At 38.7% G+C, this 8,100-nt stretch overlaps 1 non-coding gene across 1 annotated transcript; it reads right to left on the bottom strand.

The window, feature by feature from the left end:
• Positions 1 to 7,487: 7,487 nt before the first annotated feature.
• LOC137225603 (U6 spliceosomal RNA) lies at positions 7,488 to 7,589 on the bottom strand. Its single transcript, XR_010943916.1, has one exon. It is a non-coding gene; the product is annotated as a U6 spliceosomal RNA (small nuclear RNA).
• Between the last annotated feature and the right edge of the window lie 511 nt (positions 7,590 to 8,100).

Genomic DNA, 8,100 nt, shown 5'->3' with positions numbered 1-8,100 from the left:
GTTATTAAGACATTTATGTGCCCACCCTTGGGAAGGTGAGTCAATTCCAATACTACGTATAAAGACAAAACTGGGGGTGGGGCACAAGTGATCCCTCCAAGAATGCTCTTATTGATAGCCTCATTAATTGGGGGTTTTGTTCAGATGATATTAAACCATGGGTCATTTCTCTTGCAGGCTTTCCAAAAAAATATTTCTATGTAATTTGGTATAAGGGAGTTGCTGGCATAATTTTCTTGCGTTTTTAAAGACATTTTTCAATTAAGTAAGAGACAGAGCAAAGGAGTCCTAGGGTGAGTTGTGCTCAGTCTCTGAGAACTGAGGATAGTACGAAACGATAGACATATTAATATGTTAAATAATTTGAACCTGAAAGGTTATGCCAGAGGGAGGTTTGTCTAGGTAAGTGGTTACATTGGTGACATCTGAAAAGTTGATTACAGGAATTATGAGGGGCTTCTATTGGTCTTATATTGACTGAGGAATTTGATGACAGATCTGACAATTGGTTAGATGGCCTCCACTCACTATACTCTGTGACAACTTTACTAAAGAATTTTTACCCTGTACATTGTGGCAAAGTATAGTCAGAAGTAAAACAGTAACTTTAAATTTTGATAAAGAGACAGGCATTTGGTAAATAGTACAGTTAGGTTAGTAGGGTGAATTTTACAGGCCTGGTCCAGACTCTTGGGTTAGCTGTTTACTATTGCTGTCATCCTCTTCTCATCCTGGCTTGGTGGCATTGATCTTAGTCAAAACCAGGTGTCAGACGTAGGGGATGAAGTCCATTCAGGTGGAGGGGTCTTTTTTAAAATAGAGATGTGAATCCATGAGTCTATGCCTTCTAATTTGGCAGCCCACGGATTAGTGAATAAAACTTGGTAAGGTCCTTTCCAACATGCCTGCAAAGAATCTTCTATTTTAGGTCTTTTCCAAAAAAAACCAAAATTTCTAGGTTGTAATCATGATCCTTAAGGTCTTCATCTCCCAGGAGCTCACTGTGAAAGGAGTTAGCTACTAATTTTTCATTTTCTTTAAGTGTTTTACTAAGGCCCTGACAATAATGTAATATATCTCCTTGGAGTGAGGTTGGTTCATAGACTTCTTCATCTAATCGCATAGGCCATCCTGTTATGATTTCAAAAGGAGACAGCTGATGTTTACCAAAAGGCATAGATCTAAGGTTGAGAAGCGATAGCAGAAGAGCTTTTGGCCATGAGAGATTAAATGGTTCTGGGAGTTTTGCTAATTGCATTTTGATAGTGCCATTAGTCCTTTCTACCAATCCGGAAGATTAGGGATGATGAGTGCAGTGAAAATGCGGCACTATTGGCCAAATGTCACAAATAGATTTAATTATTCAGTTAAATTAGTTCCCCAGTCACTGTGTAATTCAGAAGGACTTCCCCAAATAGGAATTATATTTTCTAATAACAGTTTACTTACTGTTAAAACTTCAACCCAGTGTGAAAACATGCAGATCATTTCCAAGATATACTGACTTCCTTGACATGGTCGAATCTGTACAAAGTCCAATTGCCATACCCCAGAAGGTCCCTTAGGAAGGGGGAGGTTGGCCTTGTGACCCCTGAAGTGACTTTCCAGGATTATATTTAGGACATATATTACAACAAGCATATACTTTATGAGCCACCATGGGAGAAAGTTTCCAAAGTACTGTTTGCCCATAGAATCATTTTCTCAGGTGCCCAATTAGTTAAGGAATGTACAATATATGCTGGAGCAAGAACAACTGGGCTCCAACAGGTACTATAGGTTTAATATCAGGTCCAAACCATATCTGTGTGATAAGGTTAAAAATTCCCCCTTTTTGTTGTCACATCTGTTTCTCTTCTTTCGGTGGCAATTTCTTGAGCCTGTAGAAGGAAATCCTTCACTGAGTCAGCAGGGCTAACAGAGAGCAATGGACGTTCTTGAGACTGGACAGAATGATTATTTAAAGTTGCTTGCTCAGTGGCAGCAGCAGCAAGCTGAATTCCTTTAGCCTCCATAGTCTCATATTTGGAATGTCCTGGGGTTTTAATAATTGCTAACTCTTTGGGCAATTGTATAGCATTTAATAACTCTGCAGCTGATTTTCTACATTTTCAAAGGTTGTCCTGAAGCAGTTTAAAAACAAACAAACAAAACCTCGTTGCCATAACATTCCAAAGTCATGTGTCACTCCAAAGGCATAAGGACTGCCAGCATAAACATTTGCTATCTGGTCTTTAGCTATTTGACAAGCTTGAGTTAATGCAATTAATTCACCTTGTTGTGCTGACTTAATTTCTGGTAAATAAGGCTTTCAATTATATCCACTGCAGATGTTACTGAATATCTAGCTCAGAAATGTCCTTGTTCATCTTTTAAGTAGGACCCATCTGTAAACCAACTTAGATTTGCATTGTCAAAGGGAGTTTCTTGCATGTTACCCTTAGGAGAAAGAATATAATCCATTAATAAAATGCAGTCATGGTGGTTTGAGGTCAGCACTCTTTCCTATAGACCAGTCTAGCACAGAGGCCATTCTTAAGTGGAAAATATAGTTTCAAGAGTCAATTCCCTTCAGTTTTATTGTGTATGTGTTACTTCGGAGCACCTGAGAAGGGTCCTTCCATCTAAGTTGGAGAGGGAGTCCTTTAAATGATGTCTTTTCCAGCATTCATAATCTCCTGGGTGCAGGTCATGGGGCATCTGATCCTCATCCAAAGATAGATCACTGTGATCAGCTTCAGAAACACGCTTAGGATATACTTTTAATAATTCAGTTAAATTGTACAATGATGCTACATACCACAAAGAGACATCTTGGGTGTAGGTAGTAAATACAAAATCTCTGATGTATATATAAAAAACATCAATATTCACAGAGGTATATCATTGAAACAAAATTTTTCTCTCTAAATTACCCTCATTTTTACCAAATAGAGTCAAATTAAGACTGATTTGTCTGCAAAACAAGTCTGGTTTCAGTACACTTTGCCTGATTATCTACATAAGTGGCATTGATTATATGGGCTCTTTTAAATTTGGTTTTGTGAAACTTTTCCTAAGGGATCTCAAACAATTTTTTTTTTTTTTTTTTTGCGGTACGCGGGCCTCTCACTGTTGTGGCCTCTCCCGTTGCGGAGCACAGGCTCCGGACGCGCAGGCTCAGCGGCCATGGCTCACGGGCCCAGCCGCTCCGCGGCATGTGGGATCTTCCTGGACCGGGGCACGAACCCGTGTCCCCTGCATCGGCAGGCGGACTCTCAACCACTGCGCCACCAGGGAAGCCCTCAAACAAATTTTTAAAGGCCTCTCAAAGCTAGGAAAGCCATGCCATTAGCCATGAACGGAAATACCTGCAGATTTAGATGGATTTCTCTCTTCTCGAGTTCCAACATGTCTTGAGATTCTTCATCTGTTGGGAAACAGCCTTCCTTATTCACCTGGAAAGGCTGCTAGGAATCTAAGAGTTTCCAAATTCTGGAGGGATTGGGTGGAGAGAAAACATAAATGCTTCAATTCTGTTTATGAAGGGTATAATTTTCCAAATTGCTGCAAGTCATAATTAGGTTAAGGGGATAATCTTTAAAAACAAAGATTAAAAGTCAGCAATATGGGCTTCCCTGGTGGCACAGTAGTTGAGAGTCCGCCTGCCGATGCAGGGGACATGGGTTCGTGCCCGGTCCGGGAAGATCCCACATGCCGCGGAGTGGCTGGGCCCGTGAGCCATGGCCGCTGAGCCTGTGCGTCCAGAGCTTGTGCTCCACAATGGGTGAGGCCACAACAGTGAGAGGCCCGCGTACCACACACACACAAAAAAATCAGCAATATTTCAAAGAGTTGTAAAAAATATAATCATATTTATCAATTCATTCAATCCTATGTAATTAATTCTTGTTCTGTTTGAGTCCAGTTTTTCCATTAGTTTTGTTGAGCTCTCCTGATGATTGAGGATGATAGTGACAGTGACAATTTCAAGAAGTTTGTGAGGGGTTTGTGTTAAGGCTTGTAGGATTTGCCCAGTGAAGCAGGTGCCCTGATCACTGGAGATTGTAGAAGGTATGCCCCAAATGGAAAACATATTTTTAAACAGTTTCTTTGTCATTGTGATGGCATCAACCTTGCAGCAAGGGAAAGCTTTAACACATCAAATAAAAAGGAGGGTTTGGGGACTTCCCTGGGAGTCCAGTGGTAAAGAACCCGCCTTCCAATGCAGGGGATGCGGGTTTGATCTCTGGTCATGGAACTAAGGTCCCACATGCCTCAGGGCAACTAAGCCCATGTGCTGCAACTACTTAGCCTGCAAGCCTCAACTAGAGAGCCAGCTTGCTGCAAACTACAGAGCCCATGCGCTCTGGAGCCCACGCCCCACAGCTAGAGAGCCTGCGCACCGCAACGAAGAGCCCGAGCTCCCCAATGAAAGATCCTGCATGCCGCAATGAAGATCCCACCTGCTGCAACTAAGACCCAATGCAGCCAAAAGTAAAAATAAAAAAGTGGGGTTTGCCAGGGAGCAGGGAAGAGCCAAGCAGCTGTCTTGGGCTTCCCATAGCCCTGATTGTTTAATTCACAGCTATTGAATTAAACAGACGCCTTAATTTCTTTCATTTAGGAGCACGCTGTTACAAGGACATCAGGATGGCAGAAATCTGACAATGAGAGGTTAATTTTGTAGAAGCAGAATGGACTTTATCTACATGTGCCATAATCTTTACAGATTCTGTTGTGGTTGCCTTTGTAAGAAAGTCAGGGCATTTTCCTAATACTTGGGTTCACTCCCTTTAGTGTGAGCCTCAGTTTTGATGACATGACAGATAATATTTTATGTCAGGACATATAAGATTTTTATGAGTTTCACATCACTTCTGGAACATTTATAATATATATACTTATGTAGACATAACGTGAAGAGGCTTAATGTTACCTTTTATTGACAATGCTTCCCATGTAATATAATATACTAAATAATCCTAAAGACTTTATTTTCTATTCAAAAACAACCAACTCTATGACAAACTTATCTATCCTTTTTTCCATTCTTTATATCTTCTATCACTGACAACATATATGCTACTTTTTACATACTGAAATGCTTTCCTTGTTATTTTAGTAATGTTAATTATATGTTATAATTTTTAACCCTTAAAGAAACCCTTAATCTCTAATGAAAATCAAGAGGCAAGTAATTGATTCTCTTTGTCATACCAGTATTTCCTGATTAGCAAATTTAAGAATATACTCCATAACCTCTAAAAACATACGTTTCTCTCATAGCATAATTTCTTTTTAATGTGGTACAAGGTATGTGTCTAGTAAGCCCAAACATCTTTAGTTTTTCTCTAAAGAAGACAAAGCAGACAAATTGAGACATGCTTAGCAATGAATGTTTCAGTATTTTTATCTAAATTGGAAATTATCTGGATATTCAATGAATTTGCATCATTTAATTTAATTTAGCAAACCTCTAAAGTTTCAAGTTACCAAATATCTGGAGAAACTATTTTTAGTTAGACATACCATAAAGCATAATCATTTTGAAAGAGTTCACCTAAACACTTTTATCCCATTGATCTCTGTTTCATCACTTATGAGAATATCATAGTACTAAGTTAATATTTTGCTGACTAATTTTGAAACAGAGATAACGTGAATTTATTAACTTTTAGTAAACCTGGGAACAATAAAAGTACTATACTTAGTGTTGATGACCCTAAAGACATTTCTGAATTAATCAAGCTAAAAACTTAAGATTGTTTTCATTTATTGAAGATTACTTCTAGATCACATGATCCTTTAAAAATTTGGATTAGTTTTTTGTTACATTTAGAAATATTTAATTTGTAAGCACTTGCTTTTAAGTCAATTACATAGCGCTCTTTTACAAATTCATATTAATAATGTCACCTGGAGGTAGAAACTGATCACATTTATAACATATACACGAGCATACATACATCTGGGTAGACATAGTGCAGAGAGAGATCTCATAGCTTTCCTGCTTGCATTTAAAAGTTTTTTTTTTGTTTGTTTGTTTTTTAGATTCTACTAATTGAGCCAAGGCTGTAGTCTCAAGCAGTGTGGGCTGTCTTTGCATTTCAGGAGCGTGATAAGAGTTATAACTTCAAGTGTTCTCCTAGGAGTACTTTTTTCTCTCAGGATCAAAACTTTGAAAAGGTATTTTATCAAGCCAGCTGTATTTAATTGTGCATGCAAAAATCAGTTTTGGAATGTCAAAAATTTTTCATCCTAGCCATTTTAGGGTTAGATAAGTACTTGTAAGTATTGGCTCCACACCAGTTGTAGAAGCCAGCCAGAGTTCCAGTGGGTGGCTCCCTGTCCAGGAGCTGGGAGGCTTTAGAAGCACAACCTTCCGCTTTCTCTTAGTTTCATTTTATTATAAAGTGTGAGTCAAAAATTAAATTTAAATGTTCAATTTTATGCCACATTCTAAAAAGTTAGCCAGTTCGCTTCACTCTAAAATTCATTCCAAGCCTTCCTGCCTGGAAATTCCCTCTAGGTCTCCTGCCTAGGAACATCCCCCTATGGTCTCTGGATAGGAAATTTACCAATACACACTTAAGACTTCAAGTCTTAAGATAACAGCTCAAATAAAAGTCATGTGCCATCACTTAATACAAGGAGATTCAGATATCAGGAAAAACTCACTGAATCACCTGAAAGGTGCTGTGAAGCTGGAGGAGCTCAAGGGGCCGGCCCAGGTTTGATACCAAGCGCCACTCCAAAGTAGACCCCAGGTGACCTCAAATGGGTTTTTCTGATATCCTACCGACCATGTCAAATAATATCTATGAAAATAATCAATAACCAATCAATAATAAGAATAGAAAAGAGTTTTATTTGAGCTAAACTGAGGACTAGCCCAGATGCCTTCTTCTCAGATGACTCTGAGAAACTGCTCTGGAAAAATCAGTGTTTCCAGCACAGTTTTACCTTGTCAGAACAAAGAACATTAAACAAGTCAGGGATACATTTCTTCAAGGTTTCAAAAAACAGACCAGCACGTACACATCCAGCACATCCAGACTGGCCTTGGCACCTGGGAAGGGAGTCTTATCATAAAAGGAGGACCAGAATTGGTGTCCCAGGAAGAGAAGAATTTAATCTTTATTTTTAACGTGAACATGCTATACTTCTGGTCAACGTGCCCTTTCCTTTAATAATTAAAGCAGATGTACAACATATGTGTGATAGGCCACAAACAGGCTATTTTAGTTAGCATAAAATTCATATTAACTCATGTATAAGCCAGAATGACTTCCCTATATTTCAATATGTGAAAGTTTCTTTCATCACCTTCCCCCTCTCTATCTCTCTGAGGCCTCCAGGAAAGACATAACTAGTTCACTGTCACACATGATGCAGGGAGTCTAGCTGGACTATTGTTTTTCTACCCTCAGTCCTGGGCATAATTTTGTATACTATCTGTGCATGTTCGCTGACCAGGTGTCCGTTCAGATCTTTCCCAATTTTTTAAAATTATAGAACTTTTCATGAATTTGCATATCATTTTTACTCAGGGTTCATGGTAATTGTATTGTTCCGACTTTTGGTATATGTGCTGCCGAAGCAAACACTTTTCCAAGTTTTAATGAGGTCGTCTGCGTTAGAGTTGTGTACATGTGTCTATAGTTTTATTGAAGTATAGTTGATTTACAATGTTGTGTTCATTTCTGCTGTACAGCAAAGTGATTCAGTTTACATATACATATTCTTTTCCATATTCTTTTCCATTATGGTTTATCCCAGGATATTGACTATCGTTCCCTGGGCTATACAGTAAGACCTTGTTGTTTATCCATCCTGCATATAATACTTTTCATCTGCTGAACTCAAACTCCCAATCATTCCTTCCCCCACCCCCATATGCCCTTGTCAACCACAGGTCTGTTTTCTATACCTTTGTGTATGTTTCTGTTTCACTGATATGTTCATTTGTGTCGTATTTTAGGTTCCACATATAAGTGATACCGTATGGTATTTGTCTTTCTCTTTCTGACTTAACTTAGTATGATCTCTAGATCCATCCATGTTGCTGCAAATGGCATTATTTCATTCTTTTTTATAACATATGTAAAGTGATTCATT

The sequence above is a fragment of the Pseudorca crassidens genome, chromosome 5, assembly GCF_039906515.1.
Source record: "Pseudorca crassidens isolate mPseCra1 chromosome 5, mPseCra1.hap1, whole genome shotgun sequence".
In the NCBI taxonomy this organism is placed as follows: Eukaryota; Metazoa; Chordata; class Mammalia; order Artiodactyla; family Delphinidae; genus Pseudorca; species Pseudorca crassidens.
Note: the sequence above shows the minus strand (reverse complement) of the source record. Positions and strands in the feature narration are given on the sequence as shown.